We start from the raw sequence: 25,189 nt of genomic DNA on the forward strand, positions 1-25,189 counted from the left end.
ATCACTGTTACAGTTTGTTAAATTGATATAAACTACGTGGATGGCATGCTTGTTTGATTATTATTATTGTTATTATTCCAGCCGCATGTGGCTGAGGTATATGGTGATGTAGTAAAGTTTCAGATTGTCCGCCGTACAGGGGAGATGCTGTCGAAATTTCTTCGGACAGAGACTCCTCCGGGGCGTGACAATTTAGTGGTATCAGAGCTTAAGTTTTACGATCTTTGTTTTCGTATTTTGGATATTTGGGATAACCTGATATCAATTTATATGGTATCAGAGCGCCAAAGTTTGGCGATACTTGTTTGATTTCCGTATATTGGATTTTCGAGATTTATCTGATACTAATTTATTAGTATCAGAGCATGGTGTGATACCTGCTTTTAGTATTTTGGATATTTTTTTGTGCTAGCCCAAGTTTGCGAGTCAAACTGGGTAGTTATTTTGGTTGCACGGGTTTTCCATTACGTATATGTTATGGATTTCCGTTTCAGATTTATATGGATTTCTAGTGATTTTCATGTTCGGAATTTTAAGGCCAGAAGTTGGGGACTAGACAGCGATGGAACATCTTCAGACTGCATATAGGTATGATGTTTAATTTTATAGTTTATGACATGTATTAGCATTCTTTATTTAGTACCTGTCTGGTTGTTGTAACATATATTACATGTGATAGGTTAGCCATTGAGCATGGTTGACCTTAATAGAGATCAAGGATTATATTCTCTGGTGATTTTTCATATCATACCATCAGTAGTTTTAGCTTCTGTTACTACTAGTAGGAGATGGAGGCACGTACCAGCCTCAGCTATTGTTAGCTGGGTAATGGATGATACCTACATATTCCGGTTGACTTAGCCAGTAGAGTTTTTATATTCATATCTTTTGGATATTAGGTTATCCGATACGATGAAAATTGGTCATTGGGGAGTTATCATGTTTGATCATTGTTGAGAATAGTTTGAGGTTGAGGGATATTGTGAGATCAGATATTGTGATGTATTGATTTCTAATGATTTATGAGAGTAAATGTTATGTGGTTGTCTGATGATCTATTACTAGATATTTGTTTTGATGATCTATTAGTGGATAACTATTTTGATGATCTATTATTTGGGTTGTCGTTGATGGTGACATAGTGAGTGTCATGTATGATATTCACAGGTTTGATGATTATAGTTGGTGATCAGATTATAAATCGGGTGCTAGAGAGTTTACAGTTGAGTGTGCCTATGAGATTTTAATAAATCTGGTTAGTTGTGGTTAGTTAACAGGATGATAAAATTGATATTTGCTTCCTCTGATATTGGACTATGTGGATAAATAATGATTTGATGTTTTGAATGCTAACTTGCTCTCATGGGGAGTAGAGACTTATTCATTTGATATTATATGGGCTGATATTTTTGAGGATAAAAATGAGAGTGTCTTGATGATCTTGAATTCTGACTTTTTCTTTTGGGTCGTACACATTTATACATATGATATTATGTGGGTTGGCATTTTCTAGTTTGAGTTGATGTAATTAGTGTTGAATTGACCCATGAACTGATTTAGTTATTTGACAATTTATTTGGGGGTCAAGTTGTTACTTGCTCTGGTGTCTATAAAGATGGATCCCTTCGGATAGTTCTATATGGATTATGGATCAATGAACTGGTAGGATTTTTGTTGTGCTGCCTTTGGTTGTCATACTTGAAAATTTTTCGGGGTCTGCTGAGTGGATACGTTGACCGTTGTGTTTGTTTATACAAGAAATTCATTTCTCTTCTCAAATATATATAATCTTATTAAAATTTCCATGAAGCAAAATGTCTCTAAATAGTGTATGAGTCGGGAAAACTGAGCAGCATTCTAAAGATGTACTAAACCTATGTTTAGTATAAGATGGTTTCGAATTTGCATGGATTTCTTTCAAGTATTACAATTATAATGGATACATGTATGGAACATGATATCCGGTTGATTATGATTGGATTGGTTTGTGAATCCTGGCAAAATTTTTGATCATATAACTCCATATGAATGATTAGTAATGGTTTCAGATATTGAGGATATAAATTTTATTGAAGTGTTAAATGTAACCAATTTTTCATCAATGTCAAGGCTGGATGAAAATAGTTGAGTATTGTGTCGGATTTGGATAACATAGCAGGTAAAATAGGGAATGCCAGGTTGATTGGATTAAGTATGTTGATTTTTGCATATCTATAAGGTGTGTACATATGATTATTATGTGTTGTAGGAGTTCTTGATAGATGGTTTAAATTGCACGTAGTGGGTGTATACTTGTCCAGTTATGATTATTGTGGGTTTCTAGTAGATTATACTCGAGTGGTTAGGCATACATGTCTGATTGTTTATTGGAGGTATTTCGTCGATTAAATCTATGTTGTTAAATGTGCACATGTGTTTGAGTGTTTTATTGGAGGTATCTTATCGATTTAATCTGAGTTATGATATGTGCAGATGTGTTCGGTGTAATATTCGAGGTATCTTGTTGATTATGTTTGTTCTGTGTGTACACTCGTGTCTATTATGATTTGTTGGAAGTATCACATTGATTTATACCTATGTTATGAGTGTGTTGGGTGTGTATTAATTAGAGGATCATGTTGATCATACCCTAGTTGTGTGTGCACGTGTGTCAGGTGTATTATTGGTAGTCTCATGATGATTCTACCTATGTTGAGTGTTTATCATTATGTCTTTGGTTGTACACCTTGTCAACTACTTCTTCTACTAATGAGTGACCCACTATGATGTGGAGAGAGTTGACAAAGGATTTGATATTCTTACTAGGTTGTTATACCCTTGGCTGCCCACAGTAATATGGGGTAGAGTGATCTCGTGCAGTCTCTAGTTGGATAGTCAGGTGTCTTGGTCACTTGTGGGATGTTTGTGGTGGAGCGTTGCTCCCACCTATTGTGGATTGCTTGTAGCGGAGTATTGCCCTATGTATATATTGTAGATACATATTACGGATTTGGTTGTGGTGGAGCGTTGCTCCCACATATTGAGGATTTCTTGTGGTAGAGCGTTGCTCCCACATATGTGGTATTTTCACATTGGTGGATCTATTCTTTGGTGATTTATATTATTGGTGATTGGATTTCAGATTTATTGTCAGAGATCTTATGGTTAGGAATGTCTTTAGTACGGACGTTGTGAGTTCTTGATTTTTCCATTAGAGCTTGCGGAGCTTTAGATGTTTTCAGGGACTCCATGATTTCTGGTATTTCTAGGATGTTTGGATCGGTTTCCATTGTCTTTGTTGATGATGTTATGGTCTATTTCGGATTTGGTCTATTTCGGATCTGGAGTGAATCACGTACACATCTTTGCATAGTTCTAGAGATGTTTCGACGAGAGCATCTATATGTGAAGATCAGTAGTGCGTATTTGGATTGTCTTATGTGAGATGTTTGGGACACACGGTCACCAGTAGGAGTATACCATGGTTCCACAGGAGATAGAGGTTGTTACTGTTGGGAGCAGCCGAAATCGGTGTAGGAGATCTGCAGTCCTTGAGACTGGCAGGATATTACAGACCTTTCGTCGAGGGTTTCTCCCGCATAGTTATATCACTGACACGCTTGACCAGGAAAGGCGTGAAGTTCACGTGGTCCGAGGATTACGAGACCAGCTTTTAGGAGCTGAAGCGGAGATTTGTGTCGACTCCGATTTTGGTTTTACCTTCTGGAGAGGATTGGAGCAGTAGCTTACTGGTTGGCACTACCACCGTCCTTGGCAGGCGTGTACTATGTATTCCACGTATCTATGCTGAGAAGATACGTACCTGACCCGACGCATGTGCTGACAGATGTCTCAGTTCCGGTTCAGCTTGACGTCATTTATGAGGAGGTTCCGGTACGGATTTTGGACCGGAAGGAGCGTCAGTTGCGGAACAAGACTATCCGACTGGTTAAAGTTACCTGGCAGCATCATTCGGATGAGGAGGCTACTTGGGAGCTCGAGGATACTATCCGAGCTCGATACCCCCATCTATTCACTTGAGGTATGTGATTTAATTTACCATTCAGCATTTATACTCTATATCTGTTGTTAGTACTTGATGATGGTAGATAACGAAATTTGGGGACCAAATTTTTATTAGTGGGGGAGAATGTAAAATACCAAATATAGGCAAATATTAATAAGGGAATTTTCTGGAATTTTTGGAAATTTTTCGAGAATTTTTCGGAGCTCGTATGGACGCATTTACGGGGATAAAAACGGGGCCCCGGGAAAGCCTGTTTAGGCTACCCTATTTAAGCGAGGAATTGTTTATTTATTTATTTTATTTCTTTTATTTCTTTACTTTTCTTTTATTTCTCCGTTCCATTTCGCGCCGAACCCCGCGTGCCCGACATCTCGCCGTGCCCGATTCTTCTTCTCCGCGCACCCAACGCCGATCTACCCTGACCGCAATCGAGCAGTTTCTTCTTCCTCGCGTACAAAGCCATGGCCAAGGAAGCCTTACGCTATTTTTCCCTCTGATTCATGCATTTCCTCGTGCCAAACAGCGTCGACCCGAGCCCTAGGTGCCGACGCCGCCGACACCCTCTCCGATCTCCTCTGCGCCCGCTACTGAGACTCCTCGGTCAAGCTTCCACCGTGCCCTAGCCCCTCTCAGTGGATAGCCGGCTGCCAACGCTCGAAGCCATTGACGCCAGTAATCGAGGGCACGCCACTGCCGATTTGCAGCCTTTGCCCTAGCCGACGCCACCACCGCCACTCGTCCTCAGCCCTAGCGCCGGTCACCGTTTTGTTCCTCTGTGCTCGTGCCCTAGCTAGCCTCAATGTGCCACCTCACCTCTGCTTCTGCCGGTTTCCCAATTATTACCGATCATCTTCCCTGGCTGACGGAGTGAGCATGAAGTCGTCTAGTAGTGATCTTGGAGGTAGAAGATCTATTTGATTTCCAGTCATCTTCTTACTAGATTCTTTCCTTGATTTGATTGATTCCAGTGGGTTGTGATGTTCGGTGGATTTAGAAATTTAAGTGTTGTGGTCTGTTCCTGGTTCCGGCAGCAACTCCATCTAGCTACTCTCTTTGATTTCAGTAGCAAGAACGACTGAGAGATTGAGGTAAGATGAGTAGATTTTGTTCTTGAATCAGGTTATTGTTGGTTTTGGATATTCTGTTCTTGATCTGAACAGTGTAGTTTGTTCCTAGCTATGAGTTGGTTCGTTTGTGATCTGGAATTTATGCTTGTTTTCCAGCAGCAATTACTTCGTTTGGCAGCAAGTTGTCCGACGGTGGAACACCTGCTAAGGCTTCAGATTTAGGTAAGGTTGTAGTGTTTTGGGGCTTAATTCTAGTAAGAATTGTTTGTGCTAACTGGGGTTGTTTGTAGTAACTTTACAGTAGCACCATTCCTAGATCTTCAGCAAGAGCTATCTCCGGATAGTCATTTATTCCTCGATAGCAATACCACGATCAAAGTTGGGTTGAATTTGGTATGAGTTGGATTCTGGGTTAGGTTTATGTGATTGTTGATTAGGGTTTTGCCCTAATTTAGTGTAAGAGATTTTTATTTAGCTATTTATAGGAGTGTAGCTAAATAAAATATTTATTTATTGATGACTCAGGGTTTTGACGCGAGACGAGCATCTCGACGTCCGAGTTGGACCGGATTGATCTTTTCTATTGGAGGCGAGTACTTTTGACTTTATGTCTTTGATATGCATAGTAGTGAATTTAACAAATAGCAATAATTATGTTTCTTATTTGCTTCGGTTAGTCACTACCCGATACCTGTTACATGCTTGGTTGATTGCTTGTTTTGCATCTCATGTTATTACTTACCTGATTATACATACCTATAAGGGTAGTGATATAAGCATGCTTCACCATGTTCAGGACCTAGGTGTGATACCTTATCTGATTTGTGTACCCTTGATATGATTTATTGACTATGGTGCACATCATATATGTATATAGATTGGTTCAGTATATTACCTTGCTTAGTGTCATGCACCATTCGCATGATTGCATGCTGTGTGATAGATTGCTCCATTATTGACGAGCACATCGCCAGTTTCATCACTGTTCGGTGCTCCGTTGTAACGCTCATGGGTAGCGTGACGCAGCGTGGTAGCACGTCAGTTTGCTCATTCGGTGCTCCGTTGGTCCGCTCATGGGTAGTATGATTGCAGCGTGGTAGCACGTCGAGATCCCTTCCCGTCATCGTGTACCGGGAGATGAGAGCATTGCGCTCCCCCATTTATGATTTGGGGTAGGAGTATGTGTGTACTCCGACAGCATCCCGTCCACTCGGTCACTCATCAGGGGCAGTGATGTCAGAGTGCACGGTTATCACAGCCCTACCCACTCGGTTCCACCATTGTGTGTGAGATGACTGACTGGAGTCAGGGGTAACCATGACTGCATTGGCATCATACACATTGATGCATTTATTTCTTGTGATTGTGTTTTGCTGCATTTATTTGCTGCATATTGGTTGGATGCCCATGCTTGACATGCATATAGGATTTCTATACCTCTCGGACTGTTTATCCTTGTACCAGGTCCTGGTTAGTACAGTATTCTCCTATTTATTTCAGTTTGCATTTACCTTTATTACGTCAGGAGACTGTACGCATGATTAGTGCTAGATATTATTTTCTTACTATGTATATCAGTTGTTACCCGCTGAGTGTTGGACTCACACCCTCCTCCATTGCTATTTCAGGTTGATGCTGTCAAGAGAGAGTTCTAGTTGCTAGTCCCCTGCAGACCACGAGGATATGTTGGTCTGTTTGGTTTTCTTATTTAGATTATGCTAAACTTGTTCTGTTTGATGGTATGGACATTGTATGGATTTTGTGATGTCGATGGATTTGGTTTTGGATTTGCTCTTACTACATGCCTGCCTAGATGGCAGAAGAGGTAAGTTGGTTTTATCGTCGGATTTGAGCTTTACGAGTGTAGTGGAGTAGGAATATGTTTTGAGCTTTATGGGTGTAGTTGAGTAGGGTTGTTTTTAAGTCATATTATCACTGTTACAGTTTGTTAAATTGATATAAACTACGTGGATGACGTGCTTGTTTGATTATTATTATTGTTATTATTCCAGCCGCATGTGGCTAAGGTATATATTGATGTAGTAAAGTTTCAAATTGTCCGTCGTACAGAGGAGATGCTGCCGAAATTTCTTCGGACAGTGACTCCTCCGGGGCGTGACAATTGTCCTCTATGGATATTGTTACGCAACCGCAAGTGCACAGTTTTGTCGTTAGTAATAAAAAGATATCAAATCCACATGGACTGTTGATTAAGCACTAGTTAACTTCGCACGGTGAATTATCTAAACAAACGTGAGATTAGTTGAAAAAGAGAGAATGAAGAAAAGAGAGAATGTAAAGAGTAGAGAAAGAGGGAGAGTTGGATTTGGGGATGGATAGATATTAGGATTTCAATTTCACTATGATGCTAGTTAATGTCCCTATGCATTGTTCATCTCCCTAACTCCATGCTTACACTCGTGTTGGAGTTCTAACTAGAGACCGGTACAATCCCGTGAAAATTGGACCGAAGAGTTTACCCAAGTTCTACCGCCATTAAGTAGAAGAGGAAATTTAGAAAGTCCGATTATAGGGAACATCTTTCTATCACAAGGGCCCACGGTCCATGTTCCTAAATTACCCAGATCACTTCCTAACGATAGATTAATGCAATTAAGTAGAAGAGGTAATTTAGTAGGTCCGATTATAGGGAACATCTTTCTCACACAAGGGCCCACGGTCCACGTTCCTAGATTACACAAGTCACTTCCTGATATTAATTTGGGAGAACCCTCTAAAATCTAATTAATCTTTCTAACAAGAATTTATCCCTATTTCAAGGAACTGTCGTAGAAAGTAAGGGATACTTTCTGTCATAAGGTCCAATGATATTACATTCCAAGGTTCTTCCTCTACATGATGATCTAACCCTACATCTACATGGATTTACCTCACACACATTTTGTCAAATGCATACAAGGCACAACACATATAGATGATGATATAAACACTTCATTGCATAGGAAAATATCTAAATATATAGTTCATACATTCACAATCACATCACAGCTACTTCCTACATCCTAGATCTAGAGATCTACTCCAAAGCAAAGGAATTACAAATAAGAGATAAGAAATTAAACATTCCACACTCCAAAATAAGAAATAAGGAAGAGAGGAATGCTTATCTATGTGTCGCCGGTCTTCTTACTTGCAAACCTTGCTCCGGAGGTGGACGAATCGACGAAGATGGAAGATCTAGGGTTCCCCAAAGGGGGAGAACGCTTCTTCAAGGAATGGAGGCAAGCCCCAATCCAAATATTTCATGAAAAGGGGGAGAAATACCCCCTTTTATAGGGCAGAGAACGGGCGCCACACGACCCGTGACATGGCCATGTGGATCCACACAGCCTCATTCTTCTTGATCTCGGCCAAGGTGACACAGCCGTGTGGATCTACACGGCCTTACCCAACTTCCTATCAGATTGAGTCACACGGTCGTGGCATTTTTCTTCACTGTTGGCTTCACATGGCCGTGTGTGTCACACGGTCATGACCTTCTTTGCCTATGGAATGTTGGCACAAGGAGGTTCACATGGTTGTGTGGGTCACATGGCCTGGGCACGCACGACCTTTAGAGAGATGGCACGATCGTGCCATTTGGCACGGCCAGTGCCTGCTTGGCCTCTGGTTTGTTGGCACAGCCGTGTGCTACCTGGCCACTGGGAGACTAGCGCGGCCATGTGGGTCACACAACCGTGGCTTGATTTCTTCTGAAGATATTCTCGTGTGCATTTTCGCTCCATTTTCGCTCCAATATACGTCCTGTCAATCAAAATATGCATAGAGTAGATCTCCGAACAGAATATAATGGAAGTATGACATTATAATGAAATATGGTGCAATAAACATAGATTATGCTCATGAAATATAAGTAGATGTGCATCAAGGCATGCATAAAAGTATATATAATCTACGCACATTAGATATCTCGACCGAATCTTTAGCCTGATCAGTTGTATATTGGCGGAGTAATATATAGGCAGAGTACACAGTACAGTAGGACTGTCTGGCTTCTAGGCCACTTTGTAATATACTATGTGATGCTGGGGATCTGATGTTGAAGTAACAGGGAGCCAAGTCCCATAGGCGCGACCAGATATAATCCTGATCGTCTGTATGCTGGGATACTTGCCCCTAAATAATGGGAGATTGAGTTATGAGAGATCCGATTGATACTTTTAATCGATTGTCCAAATGTTGGGAGACTCACCCTTGAGATATAGAAGTCCGACCAAGCATATAACGAAAATTGCCTTATACATTCTTCTATACATATAGAAGGGTGTGTTGAGCTGTATAAACCTGATCGGCATTATTGTCGACCGGTTGTATAATGGATGGCTTGCCCAAAAGTGAAAGGCCCGTAGGCTCAACCAGATGTTGGGTCGACTAGCTATATACCGAGAGTCATACGATAACAGCGAGGCACTATATCTTGTATGCTCGATCGGCGTGCTATGCTCTACCGACGCGTTAAGGCTAGTTGGATTTGTTCTGTGTATCTAGGCAATGAGTGAAACTATCCATCTTGGTAATCTGACCAGATTTAGGGCTAATTGACCATATGTGCTTTGAGAATGGGAAGATAGATCCCTTGAGTCTGGCCAAATTTAAATATGACTAGTGTCATTACAGATCAACCATCTATTAGACCCAATCGGTTAATGGTTGACCAGCTATATACTAGATGTCTTAGCACAGGGTGCTAGGTACCTCGAATCTGACCGGCTCTTGGGCCAATTGTCTTCCTACTGAGGACCTTCCTTAGCACTAGGTAAGAAGCGACCCTGTCGAGAGTGACACACTAACTGCCACCTCCTTTAACTTTGACCATCACATCACCTTGACTTTACTATCACATCATACCTAGATTCATTTGTAACATCCAGTATTACTAGCATTCCTTTCAAGTCTAGTCGAAAGGGGCTCATAGCCGACTGACTAGACCTAAGTCTTGTCTTTGCCTGATCACCCAACTTATTGATCCGACCGAATGAATCTGCCTCTGACCCGACTGTCCAACCATGCTCTCAGTCATTCTTTAAATATTGCGCTCAACTTTTATCTTGGAAAGATGCATGATAGGCTTTTGATAAGCCAAGTAATGTGCCAATAATAAAAGGAAAGGTGTTTTTCAGCATAATGATGTGGTTATCTTGTTCATCATATATACCAATTGATAGCCAAGTGCCACGTATCTCACTACCTCATTCTTTGAAGCGATAGCTGACGCATGCCTTTTCATACGGACCAACGTACTCTATCTTTTGCAATCCAACGATCACCAATGAATAAACTATTTTGATCAAACGGTTGAGATTAGAAAGTATCTCATGACTTTTGTTTAAAAACCCTAAGTGATGAAGAAACCAATCACTTGCGCTTCATCTTCTCTAACCTTCCCTTCGGCGATTTCCCTCAATGACCTTCTTGCAACCAGTGCTGTAGGACCGTTAGAGTCGATAGAGGGGGGGGTGAATATCGATTCGAAAAAGTCGAGTATAAACGCAGCGGAAAAATAAAATAGACACAGATGTTTTTACTTCATTCGGAGCCTGTGACGACTCCTACTCGAAGGCCCGTGGTCCTTGACCACTTTCGTTGGGAAATCACTAACAAGTCGAAATATGATTACAGAATGAGTACAGGAAATGCAAGTGAAAATAAAGCAATACCGACAAGGAAATTAAATAAAAACCGAAGTAGCACTTTGTCGGAACTTTGTTGGCGTCGCACTGAACGTCGAGCAGCAAGACCAGCAGTAGAAGAGTTCTCAGCTTAAATTGAATTCTTCTGAAGCTCCTGTCTGGGGCTTCTTTTATATGCTGTTCCAGGCGCCTGGATCCCTTCCGGGCGCCTGGAATGTGACGTAGCTGCACAAACCATGATGCTCCACGTGGCGATGACTCGGCTGGATAGAATTCGCCTTGGGCGCTGGATCCTTCGGCGCCGGACCCCTGTTCGAACTCCCTTTTCCTGCAAAACAAAGTTAGTCCGAGGCAAATATGTATCCTGTAAAACAGATTGTTAGCACAGTTAAAGTTCAACAGATGGATAAAAGGAGTATGACTTAGATTCCGTCTTTCCGAGACCGGAATCTAGTCACGATCTCGACTTAGACATCCGAAATGGATCTAAGCCGGATCGACGCCTAATGTCCCCTTTCCGGGAACACGTCCTCACAGTCACTCCCCTCCAGTGACTTACCTCACTTACCTGCCAGACGTCCGGTCAGCCCGTCGACCCGTCTGGACTTCTCGCCAAGCGTTCGGTCAGCCCGTCGACCCGCTTGGACTTCTCGCCAGCTATCCGGTCAGCCCGTCGACCTAGCTGGACTTCGTGCCAGACATCCGGTCAGCCCGTCGACCTGTCTGGACTTCTTCTGCACACTCGATCAAAGTGTCAGACAACAACAAAACTAACTTAACCTATTTGTCATTCATCAAAACCTGGGTTAAATCGTTAGTGCTAACTGCACCAACAATCTCCCCCTTTTTGATGGAATGACAACCTGGTTAAGTTAGTGTTAACATATGCAAGAAACAACATGCATTTATGTGATTTTTAAAGTTAGTTTGTATTTTCAAATTGGTTTAGCTAACTTAACCACCTAACCCTCCCCCTTTGGCATTCATCAAAAAAAATAAGCAAGGGTAAATAATCAAAGTGTTGAGTTTCTACAAAAAGTAACTAGATTTTGCAATATATTTAAGTTTGGTTTAATTTTTTAACACCAAAAAAATAGTCAAAATGACTTGTGGGAGACAAGTTGAATTTTTGAAAAATATAAAGTTAATCAAGTTTCACTTTTCAAGTGTGTAAAGATTTCCAAGCATATTTTACAAGAACTGAATAAGTTTAAATATGCTATATTCAACTTTTAAACTCAGGTTTAAAAAAAAATTAGATGGGATTTAAACTTTCAAGTTTTGCTATTAATTTCTCCCCCTGAACTTGATATCTTAAAATTAAACAGCTGTCTAACCAATTAGGTACTAACTAACTATTAGAAGATAGTAGCTTTCACTTGGTTAGTTAGATTAAGGTCAGTGTATGACTTGACTGATTATCTTTAATCTGATTACTGTCTGATTTGTATTTAACGTCCAGACTTATGCTGATGCACTGAAATAAGCATCTTAAGTCCAGACAGTTGGCCTATGCATCTCACCCCTTTCTATGTTTGTCAAACACAAGCAAGGTAAGCCTAAGGTGTTGGTGAGATGCTCAAAAACTAGTCCTATGGGTACATGCTTTCTAAGGATTCAAAACTAGTCTAAGGCCAAAACTGTTTTTGAAAATCTAAAAATGGAAAGTTTTGAAAACAAATAAATTTGACTTATACTTTGATAAAACCATTTTTGAAAGTATATTTTTTTTTAAAGAACCTAGTCTATTGAGCGCATCCCTAATTTTCGTCGTAAGTTGCTAAATTCACTTTCAGGGAGTGGTTTTGTAAAAATGTCAGCTAAATTTGATTTAGACTCAATGTACTTGAGTTCAATATCACCTTTAGTAACATGATCCCTGATGAAGTGGTGCCTAATTTCAATATGTTTGGTTCTTGAATGATGCACAGGATTCTTGGTTAAGTTAATTGAACTTATATTGTCAATTAATACTTTTACATTTGTGATATTTAAGTTGAAATCTTTTAGAGTATGCATCATCCATAATAATTGTGCAACACATTCGCCTATAGCTATGTATTCTGATTCAGTTGTAGACAGAGCAACACAATGTTGCTTTCTACTAAACTAGCTAACAAGTGATGAACCTAATAATTGGCATCCACCACTTGTACTTTTGCGGTCTAATTTGCATCCAGCATAATCTGAGTCAGAATACCCTATTAGTTCAAAATTATTTGTCCTAGGATACCAGATTCCTACATTTGTTGTTCCTTTAAGATATCTAAAAATTCTTTTAACTTGTGTCAAATGGGACTCCTTAGCACAAGTTTGGTATCTAGCACACATACTAACTGCAAATAAAATATCAGGTCGGCTTGCAGTTAAGTACAGTAGGCTACCTATTACACTTCTATAATGTTTTAAATCAATTGGTTTTCCATTTGGGTCACTATCTAAGATTGTGTTTACTGCCATCGGTGTTTTTATTTCTTTTGTATTTTCCATTCCGAATTTTTTAAGTAATTCCTTAGTGTATTTATGTTGAGAAATATAGTTTCCTTCATTTGTCTGTTTGATTTGTAATCCTAAGAAATAGGTTAGTTTTCCCACTAAGCTCATTTCAAATTCTTTTTCCATTAGATTAATAAATTCTTCTAAAAATTCTGAATTTGTTGAGCCAAATATTATGTCATCTACGTATATTTGTGCAATAAAAATGTTTGTATTTAATGATTTAACAAACAAGGTTGGGTCAATTTGACCTTGTTTGAATCCTTTAGATGTTAGGTAAGATGTTAGCCTCTCATACCACGCCCTAGGTGCTTGTTTAAGTCCATATAGGGCTTTCTTTAATTTAAAAACATAATCAGGGTGTTCTAGACTTTCAAAACTAGGAGGCTGACCTACATAAACTTCTTCTTTGATTAGTCCATTAAGAAAGGCAGACTTAACATCCATTTGGTATAGTTTGAATCCCTTATGGGCTGCATAACTTAGTAGCATTCTAATGGATTCTAATCTGGCTACTGGGGCATATGTTTCATCATAGTCAAGTCCTTCAACTTGACTAAATCCTTTGGCAACCAGCCTAGCCTTATTTCTAGTAATTTCCCCAGTTTCACTTAGTTTGTTTCTGAATACCCATTTTGTTTCTATTATTTTCTTATTCTTGGGTGGTGGGACTAGGTCCCAGACCTCATTACGCTCAAATTGGGCTAGTTCTTCTTGCATAGCTATAATCCAATCTGGGTCTAGTAGGGATTCTTTCACAGTTTTAGGTTCAATTTTTGAAATTAATGAAATTTGACTTAGGTTTCTAAAAGATGATCTGGTTTGAACTCTTAAGTCTGGGTCACCAATTATTTGATCAGTTGGATGATTTGGGTTTACCCTTATTGTTCTAGGAGGTTGATGCTCTTGATGGTGTTCCTCTTCTTCATGACTTAGAGTTTGGTTGGTTTCTGGAACAAACTCAGGTGGTTGTGTATGTTTTATGTCTTGTTTAGTTTCTTTAAATTTTACATTAGTAGTTTCTTCAATTTTTAATATAACCTTATTATAAATTCTGTAGTCTCTACTGTTTAGGGAATATCCCACAAAAATTCCATTTTCAATTTTAGAGGTGAATTTTCCTAAGTGTTCTCTTGTATTTAAGATAAAAACTGGGCACCCAAATACCTTAAAATATTTTATGTTTGGTTGTTTATTATAAAATATTTCGAAAAGCGTTTTGTTATGATTTTTATTTATTGTTGTTCTGTTCTGTACATAGCAGGCTGTACTAACCAAAAGTATTTAGGTAGGTTGTACTCATTTAGCATTGTTCTAGAAGCTTCAAGTAAGGTTCTATTTTTTCTTTCTACAATTCCATTTTGTTGGGGGTTTTAGGGCATGAGAACTCATGATGGTAACCGTTTTCTAAAAAACTGTTAAAGTTGTGATTTTAAATTCTCCCCATTGTCACTCCTAATTCTTTTAATTTTAATATCTTTTCGTTTTCAATCTGTTTGCAAAATTTGTAAAATTTCAAAGTTTCATCTTTATGTTTTAAGAATTTTACCCAAGTAAACCTAGAATAATCGCTATAATTACTAAACAATATAAGTTTCCATTTATGGATTTGACTCCATAGAGTCAAAAGGTCTAAATGTAGAAGTTCTAAGATTGAGTTAGTTTGTGGTTGATTTGTTTGTTTGTGGGTTGATTTAGTTTGTTTGCCTTGTTGACAAGCATTACATATGGTTGAATCTAAGTTAGGTAACTTTGGTAAGCCTTTTACAAGTCCATTTAGTTTACTTATATTTCTAAAGTTGGTGTGAGACATCCTCCTATGCCATAACCAAGTTTCTTCTTTTTGTGTTAAATAACACTTAATGGAAGAAATGGTTAAGTTGATGACATAGATGTTGTCTTTTCTAAAACCTTTTAGGCTTATGGTAGGATTATCTAGATGTTTGATTGAACATTCTGTAGATAGAAATTTGACCTTATACCTAGTATCACACAATTGACTTATACTTAGAAGATTATATTTAAAGTTTTCAACAAGTAAGACATTTGTAATTATAAAGTCTAATTTTAACTCAATATTACCTATACCAATTACCTTGAGTTTGCCGTTGTTTCCGAAGGCAACTGTTCCTAGGCTTTTGTAAGTGAGTTGAGTGAACTTGGTGTGATCTCTAGTCATATGTTTGGAGCAACCACTGTCCAAAATCCACTTGGTTTCCTACAGTAAGTAGGATTAAAGTTAGTCTTTTGAGCATGCATTGTTTAAGTTTAAAATTGATTTAAGTTTAAGTTAAAATTAAAATTTTGAAATTAATTTTTAAGAATAAAAAATTTGAAATTAATTTTTAAGTTAAAATTAAAATTTTAAAATTAATTTTTAAGTTTGAAGTTAAAATTTTGAAATTAATTTTTAAGTTTAAAATTAAAATTTTAAAATTAATTTTTTAAGTTAAAATTAAAATTTTGAAATTAATTTTTAAGTTTAAAATTTTGAAATTAATTTTTAAGTTTAAAATTAAAAATTAATTTTTAAGTTTAAAATTAAAATTTTGAAATTAATTTTTAAGTTAAAATTAAAATTTTGAAATTAATTTTTAAGTTAAAATTAAAATTTTGAAATTAATTTTTAAGTTAAAATTAAAATTTTGAAATTAATTTTTTAAGTTTAAATTAAAATTTTGAAATTAATTTTTTAAGTTAAAATTAAAATTTTGAAATTAATTTTTTAAGTTAAAATTAAAATTTTGAAATTAATTTTTAAGTTAAAATTAAAATTTTAAAATTAATTTTTTTTAAGTTTAAAATTAAAGTTTTGAAATTAATTTTTTAAGTTTAAAATTAAAATTCTGAAACTAATTTTTTAAGTTTAAAATTAAAATTTTGAAATTAGTTTTTAAATTAAAAAACTTTTAAAATTAAAATTTAAGCTTGAAATTAATTTTGAAATTAATTTTTAAGTTAAAAATTAAAATTTTGAAATTAATTTTTTTAGTTAAAATTAAAATTTTGAAATTAATTTTTAAGTTAAAATTAAAATTTTAAAATTAATTTTTAAGTTAAAATTAAAATTTTAAAATTAATTTTTTAAGTTTGAAGTTAAAATTTTGAAATTAATTTTTAAGTTTAAAATTAAAATTTTGAAATTAATTTTTTTAGTTAAAATTAAAATTTTGATATTAATTTTTAAGTTAAAATTAAAATTTTAAAATTAATTTTTTTTAAGTTTAAAATTAAAGTTTTGAAATTAATTTTTTAAGTTTAAAATTAAAATTTTGAAATTAATTTTTTAAGTTTAAAATTAAAATTTTGAAATTAATTTTTAAGTTAATATTAAAATTTTAAAATTAATTTTTAAGTTTGAAGTTAAAATTTTGAAATTAATTTTTAAGTTTAAAATTAAAATTTTGAAATTAATTTTTAAGTTAAAATTGAAAATTTTAACTTTAAAATTTAAGCCTTATTCATCTCACCCGATCTATATTATCAATCAGGGAATCCTATGATTTTGTGAGATGAAATTGGTTTGATTATCGAGTTTTGGTTTAACTTGTGTTAGATTCAGACTTAGCTTTGGTTTCCACAAATAGGCATTCTTCGGATAAACTTCTAAGCTTGGTGAGTCACATGGACATCATTAGAAGTAACCAACCTTTCGAGGTTTTCCGAATAGTCCTATCCACGGAACTTAGTACTAAATCTTGGTCTAACTGGTTAGGATTCGTTTAAGGGTAGCTTCGGTCAGTTCCACTTGGCCAAATGCACCAGATCGAAGCCATATCTTTCTAGACATGCGATGCCCAAGCTTCCCTAACGTACTATCATCCAAAAACTTCACCAGTACCATGAGTCAAGTTAAACTTGGTCTCTTTTTAACTAATCCTAATTACTCTGCCGGGTTAGTTTGTTTTGGGTTACCCTGTCGGGTAGGTTAGTTTTGCTGGAGCCTCCCACTGAATTATTGGCCATTAATTTAGATTTTGGTTTTAGGTTTGTGTCGATTCTTTTTATAGTTATGGTTAACTTGGTGATAATTTTGTTGATTTTTAAAATGTTTAGATTTTGAATTTGATTTAGATTTGTATTTTGGATTTTGGTTTGGTTTATTCGATTTTATATAATGTATTTTTTCTTTAGGTATATAATATTGATTAAGTCCTACTTGCGTGGTCAGACACGCTTTCGGAACCCAAGCTAGATTGGTTGATTTATATTGGGTTATTAATGATTTGAAGGTTTTATTTGAATTCGACTTATATCCTAGTCCGGTTTTATTATAACATGCTTTTTGATTATTTAGGATTAAGTCTAGATTTTTTGATCTTGTTGTGAATTTTTCTAACATTTCTTTTAAATTGTTAATCTCATTTTTTAGTAATAAATTTTCTTCCTCAAGTGTTAGATCTTGAGTTGGATTTGAATTTATGATTTGTTCCTTGAAGTTTTGATTTTCCTCAAGAAGTGATTTGTTTTCATTTTCTAATTTAGTTAATTTACTATTTAAGCAGGAATTGATTCTAAAATTTTTTTTGTTTAAATTAAGGTATACCTCATTCGGGCCTTCAGAAACGAGTACAGACTCGTGGCTTGTTTCGGGTTCAGACCCGTCTTCATCTTCCGATTCGTTTTCTGTTTCAGCTTCGCGGGCCATCAGTGCGAGGTGGCTCTGATGTTTCTGCTCTTCTTCCTCCGATTCGTCCGAGGAGTCGTCCCACGTTGCTTTGAGTGCCTTCTTTTTGGTTGGCTTTGATTTGTCGAACTTCAGTTTTGGGCATTCGTTCTTGTAGTGTCCCTTTTTATTGCAGCCGTAGCAAGTGACGTTCTTTTGTTCTGAGGGAGAGCTGATCTTTTGAAGGTCCTTTTTGCTGAAGCTCCTCTTTCTCCTGGTGAACATTTTTCTTACCAAGTTCACCAGGTGTTCTTCATCTTCGGAGTCTTGGTCGGCGTCTTCTTCAAATTCAGGCTTGCTTTTCTTGGAGGAACCTGCAAATAAAGCTACACCTTTCTCGGCTCCAGCATTAGTTTGTTCGTGTAATTCTAATTCACAGAAAAGCTCATCTAATTTTAATTTAGAAAGATTCTTAGAAATTTTGTAGGCATCCACTATTGATGCCCACAAACTATTACGTGGAAAGGCGTTTAATGCATACCTTATCAAGTCTCTGTTCTCCATCTGGTGGCCTATCGCATGGAGCCCGTTGAGGATGTCTTTGATCCTCGCGTGGAGTTGATTCGCTGTTTCTCCTTCCTGCATTTTTATATTAAAAATTTTATTTAAAAGCAGGTCTCGTTTTGTTACCTTAGCGTCGCTTGTTCCTTCGTGCAGCTCGATCAGTTTGTCCCACAGTTCTTTAGCGTTTTTGTGTGGACTGACTCTGTTTAGCTCTTCTCTTGTTAGTCCGCACTGTAAAGTGTTGATCGCTTTGTTTTCTGTTGACGCCTTCTTCTTCAAGTCAGCTGTCCATTCTTCAGGATCCAGTATATTCCCGGAGGTGTCTGCCGGAATTTTGTAAGGTCTCGTAATGCTCATCCACCGCCAAAGTCGGTTTGAGGTGAACCTCCATGCGCTTCTTCGATGAGGAAGTCGTCCCGTTGAAGAGTGGAGGTCTTTGAATCCTTCTTGTTGGGACATTATGTGCACAGAAATAACAAAAATATCCCAAGACTTGGTCTTGGATTAGTAGTCTTGGGAAGAGAGAAAAAAATAGATTAGTGTTGCACTAATTTAAATTGATTAGAAATATTAAGTTAACGAAACACCAGTTTTAAAATTAATTAAAAAATAAATTCACCCCGATTGGTGGTTGCACCAAATCGAGGCTACCCGCTCCGATACCACTTGTAGGACCGTTAGAGTCGATAGAGGGGTGAATATCGATTCGAAAAAGACGAGTATAAACGCAGCGGAAAATAAAATAGACACAGATGTTTTACTTCGTTCGGAGCCTGTGACGACTCCTACTCGAAGGCCCGTGGTCCTTGACCACTTTCGTTGGGCAATCACTAACAAGTCGAAATATGATTACAGAATGAGTACAGGAAATGCAAGTGAAAATAAAGCAATACCGACAAGGAAATTAAATAAAAACTGAAGTAGCACTTTGTCGGAACTTTGTTGGCGTCGCACTGAACGTTGAGCAGCAAGACCAGCAGTAGAAGAGTTCTCAGCTTAAATTGAATTCTTCTGAAGCTCCTGTCTGGGGCTTCTTTTATATGTTGCTTCCGGGCGCCTGGAATGTGACGTAGCTGCACAAACCATGATGCTCCACGTGGCGACGACTCGACTGGATAGAATTCGCCTTCCGGGCGCCCGGATCCCTTCTGGGCGCCCGGACCTCCGGGCGCCCGGAACACCTTGTTTCAGAAAACCCCCTTTTCCTCCAAAACAAAGTTAGTCCGAGACAAATATGTATCCTGTAAAACAGATTGTTAGCACAGTTAAAGTTCAACAGATGGATAAAAAGAGTATGACTTAGATTCCGTCTTTCCGAGACCGGAATCTAGTCACGATCTCGACTTAGACATCCGAAATGGATCTAAGCCGGATCGACGCCTAATGTCCCCTTTCCGGGAACGCGTCCTCACAGTCACTCCCCTCCAGTGACTTACCTCACTTACCTGCCAGACGTCCGGTCAGCCCGTCGACCCGTCTGGATTTCTCGCCAAGCGTCCGGTCAGCCCGTCGACCTAGCTGGACTTCTCGCCAAGCGTCCGGTCAGCCCGTCGACGGACTTCGTGCCAGACATCCGGTCAGCCCGTCGACCTGTCTGGACTTCTCCTGCACACTCGATCAAAGTGTCAGACAACAACAAAACTAACTTAACCTATTTGTCATTCATCAAAACCTGGGTTAAATCGTTAGTGCTAACTGCACCAACAAGTGCCAGTAAGTTCCTCCCTCTATATTTTCTCATGGCTCAAGGATCTTTTGCTCCTTGGTATACTTTCACTCGTTCTGACTTCGTAATACGGACCAAGAGATAATTACCTTGCAATACAAGATCACCAAAAACTATCGTATTCGCCTTCCTTTCCCCCAAGATCGTCCTCATCACCCTTCTTCTAGCCATGCTACTTTTTTCAAGGATCAGATTGTAGTTGGTTTGTGTTTCCCAATCCCCTCCATTCTTTCTGAAATAGGTTGTTATTTTAACATCCCACTTTAACAACTCGCACCAAACGCATTTCGCACTATGTGCGGAATGCTCATTTTGTTTTGTCTATACAACATTCCTCCAACTTCCTACAACTTTCATGTGTTTTCTTACCCCAATAAGTCAGAATCAGGAGTTTTTTTTTCAATCTCATCTTAAGGCGGTGTTTTTCAAGGAACTGTCTTCCTCAAATAAGGGATGGGAATCCCATTTTTTTTATTCAAATGCCCAAGTCGGCCTCCTGATTGACCGAGTGGAGATCCGACCTTCCTCCTATTCCTGACTTTGAGAACTTTAAACTCAACCTGACCTTCATTTCTTGTTCAAAGAAGTTGGGCGGCATACAATTCAAGGCTCCCAAGTTGCTGAAAGAGGGTCTTCTATATTTGTTCAGATTAAACCCTATCCAGGTGTTGCTTCATTGTTCTTTCAGTAAGCCTTATCAACTTGTCCATTATGTTATCACTAAGGTCTTTTTTATTTTATGTTATGGATGCTTTTTTGAGGCTTTGATCTCCGCGTGCATTCAGTTGGAGGATGAAGAGTTCACTTAGCGGGAGCAAATGCTTTTGGCTAAGTGAGGGCAATAGCTGGTCGTCCCCTTTGGTGAAGCTTTAAATAGCCAGGCGGTCGAATCCAACCCCACGACTACCCCAGAAGAGGTGCCTTCTGACCCTCTCCTAGCCTCCGAAGATTCTCCCTCTGACGAAGTTGAGGTGACTTTAAAGAGGAGACGTAAGAAGCATCAACTTGTCCCTTCTACACAAGTTCCCGAGGGTTAAGCATCTCCAATCAAGGTGCCTTCGCCTCGTCTTCCACCCATTCAGAAGGAGACCTTGACACAACCTTCCGAGTGAATTTTGTGTTGGGTTTTTCGGACTGCGAAAACAGCTTTTTCGCGTCGCGGAAACCCCGAAACCCCCGCCACCGGATCCGTGCGAAGATTAAAATATCGAAAACATTATGAGTACAAGTTTCTAAACCTCGATCTATAGTAGATCTACAAAGGAGAAGGAATTTTACCCTTGATGCGAAGCCCTTCGCAATCCCGCTTGTCCTCGGTTCGCCGGATCTCGAAAGTGTCAAAGTAGATACTTCTCTATGTGTATCCACACAAGCAAGAGATAGAGAAGAACCTCTAAGGATGTGCTAGCAACTTTAGAGATCAGTAATGGAGGAGAGGGAGAGCAAGAAGAAACCTCTAGAGGAAGAAGAAGATGGAGTTACTTCACAAATGAAAAACCCCTCATCCAATAAAGAGGTCGGCCACACTTATGTGGTTTGTAACCTCCATGGGATACCAAGAGGCACAACTCTTGGTAACTCCCATGAGGTGGCACTTCACTTAAGCAACCATGATGATGTGGAGCATCATCATTGGTCCATTCAATGCCAACTCACCAATGAGGTGGCAAATGGTCAAGTCAAACTTGACCTTTCATCTTCCTCTCAAGTCAAGTCAATCTTGACCACTTCTTTCTCTTGGTTGATCTAATCTAACCATTGGTTCAAGTCAATTTTAATTTAATGAATCTATATTCATTGAATTAAATTAATTCAATGAGTCTAAGTCCAAATTAGACTCATCTAATATATGAACCAAATTGAGTCCAACTCAATTAGCCTACTTTGGATTACTCTTAATCCAATTTGGTTCATCACATGAACCTAATCCTTTAGGTTCATCAAATGAACCTAATCTCCATCTAATTGCCCTAAGTGTGTGACCCTATAGGTTCTTGTAAAATTGGCAATGCTCCTAAACCCATTTAGAAGCATAAGTAATGAGCGGTATCTAGCAACACATCATTACTACCCAAGTTACAAGAATGTTGAGATCCAACATCACCTTGTGACTACTAATTGTGACTCCTCACAATATATGACAAGTGTCCTTCTATCCTAGACATCTAGATTAATCAATGTGAGGCATAGATGTTAGCTAGAGCCCTAGAGCCAATCATTTGATGATTGTATTTTGGACTTATTGTATCATATTCTATATAAATAAAGGCATTTTGATTTTGGTTATTATACTTACTTGTATTGGTGCCAAATAAACTAAGTATAATAATGTCCTTGAGTAGACGGTTCTCACCTATATCAATCGGTTAGTTGAACCGATAGTGAGATGATATAGGGAACACTACTCTTAATCATTCCTAGTCGAGTATTAACATTCAGGGACAATGTTAATGCAATAAGACTAGCATGTAGGTCAACTCGATGACTTGATCTCACAAGTCATGGATATAGAGATATCAAGTTGACACATGGGTATACATTAGAGAATGTATACTGAATGACCCGCCATGAGAAAGTATCATCGATCGTTATATGAGTGTCATATACTTTCTCATGTGGCTATTAGTATGACTACTAGTCCTTAGACCTGAAGTCACCATAGATCCCTACATAAGGAGTTATGTACTTTGGTTTCGTCAAACGTCACCCGTAACTGGATGGACTATAAAAGCGATTACTGGGTATATAACAAATTATGCAGAGGGATGTGAGTGATGTAGATGGGATCTATCCCTCCTATATGACGGGAGAGACATCGGTATTCTTGATAGAGTGAGACCACGAAGTGCATGGCCATGCCCAAATGAGTCAATATAGGATATTAAGCTCATTTGATTTAGTGAGTCTACTTGGAGTTCAAGATTTAGATTGGTCAAAGGATGACACGGTCTATGCCTCACATTGATCAATCTAGATGTCTAGGATAGAAGGACACTTGTCATATTTTGTGAGGAGTCACAATTAGTAGTCACAAGGTGATGTCGGATCTCGACATTCTTGTAACTTGGGTAGTAATGATGTGTTGCTAGATACCGCTCATTCCTTATGCTCCTAAATTGGTTTAGGGCATTGTCAACGTTACAAGAACCTATAGGGTCACACACAAAGGACAATTAGATGGAGATTAGGTTCATATGATGAACCAAGAGGATTAGATTCATTTAATGAATCAAATTGGATTAAGAGTAATCCTAATTGGGCTAACTTGAGTTGGACTCAAGTGGATTCATGTATTCAATGAGTCTAATTTAGATTATGACTCATTAAATCAACTTAATTTAATGAATTAGATTCATTATATTAAGTTGGCTTGAATCAAATGGTTAGATTAGATCAACCATGGAAGAGATTTGGTCAAGTTTGACTTGACTTCAGAGAAAGATTAAAAGTCAAGTTTGACTTGACTTTATGCCACCTCATTGGTGAGTTGGCATTGATGTGGACCAATGATGTTACTCCACATCATCATGGGTGCCACCTCATGGAAGTTACAAAGCCATTCTCTTTAATGGCTTCACATTAATTGCAATTAATGCAATTAATTTGGGGTTACACATGGAGAAGTGGCCGGCCACATTTTTGAATGAAATGGATTCATTTTTCATTCAAGTGTGATTATTGCATCTTCTTCCTCTCAAGCTCTCCCTCTCCTCCTTCCTTGGCCGAACCACATAGGTGCTAGCACACCTTGGTTTTTTGGTCACCTCCACCTAGTGTGTTCATGTGGATACGTGTAGAGAGTTGTCTACATTGACAACTACGAGATCCGGCGTACCGAGGACGAGCGGGATACGCAAAAGGGCACGCAACAAGGGTAAAGATCTTCATTATATAGATCTAGAAGTTTTTGTAACTTGTACTCGTATGTTTTCAAATTTTTCTTCGCACGAGATCCGTTGGCTAGGGTGATTTGGGGTTTCCGCGACGTGAAAAAGCGGTTTTCGCGGCCCGAAAAACCCAACAGTGGTATCAGAGCCACATGCGAAGCTTGTACGAGTTTAATTTGATTTTTATGAAAAATTAAAGCTTCTGTACATTTCTGTAAATTTATGATTTTTATGGTTTTAAGAGTAATATTTCTCGTAGAAGCGAAACACAAGTGTTTATACACTTGTAGGCTTCGACTACCGAGAAGTTTTTCCCAAAACGGCATCGTTTCGACCCAAATCTTTTTGGGACAGCGGGATAAGGTGCTCTTGGATCGCTTAGGAGCAACTCGCGATGGTTAGATCGCGGGTAGGGGTACTGCCCCTAACCCCGCAAGGGGATTTGCTCCGCGATTGCACCCGAAATCGCTAATCGGGACCGCCGGGAAAAATTTACTCATAAAATCTGTAAAATTATGAAAAATTACAGAAAAATTACAGAAATATATAATTTTGAATTATATATTAATTTTTTGATAGTCATGGCCCAAAGACCCAATTCGATTGGACAATTGTGTTGTAATTCATAATACGGCCTGCGTGCCGTTATGTGATGTGCGTGCTTGTATTTTATTTTTATTTTATTTTTCGCGACCTGCGCGTCGTGCCTTTCTTTTATTCTGGTTGTAAATTAGATTTAGACTTGAATGTAACTCGAGTTTCAAAATTGTAATGTACAAAAATTGGAGCTGTGGAAGGTCCACTCGAGACGGAGTAACGAGGAAGGCGCGAGCAGCACAAGGTGGTCAAAAGGAAGGCGCTTGAGAAGTTGACCTTAGGTTGACCATCCGGTCTTCTCATTGGCTTGAGAAGATCGTAGTAGGGCCATGACTAATCACAAAACTTAGTTAATTACTTGTGTATATGATGCATGTTTAATTAAGTAATTAATTAGTGCATAGCGATTAAGATTAGATCTAAATCGTGCACAAGATGCACCCTTACGATTAGATTAGATCTACATCGTGTACAAGATGTGTTAGAGTGTATACTAAAAGCCTAGCTTTTGGTATAAACATTTATCTAGAAATAAGAATCACATTGGTCAAATGTCTACATTTATGATAAATGTAGTTGTTCAATTAAT

The sequence above is a fragment of the Zingiber officinale genome, chromosome 6A, assembly GCF_018446385.1.
Source record: "Zingiber officinale cultivar Zhangliang chromosome 6A, Zo_v1.1, whole genome shotgun sequence".
Lineage (NCBI taxonomy): Eukaryota > Viridiplantae > Streptophyta > Magnoliopsida > Zingiberales > Zingiberaceae > Zingiber > Zingiber officinale.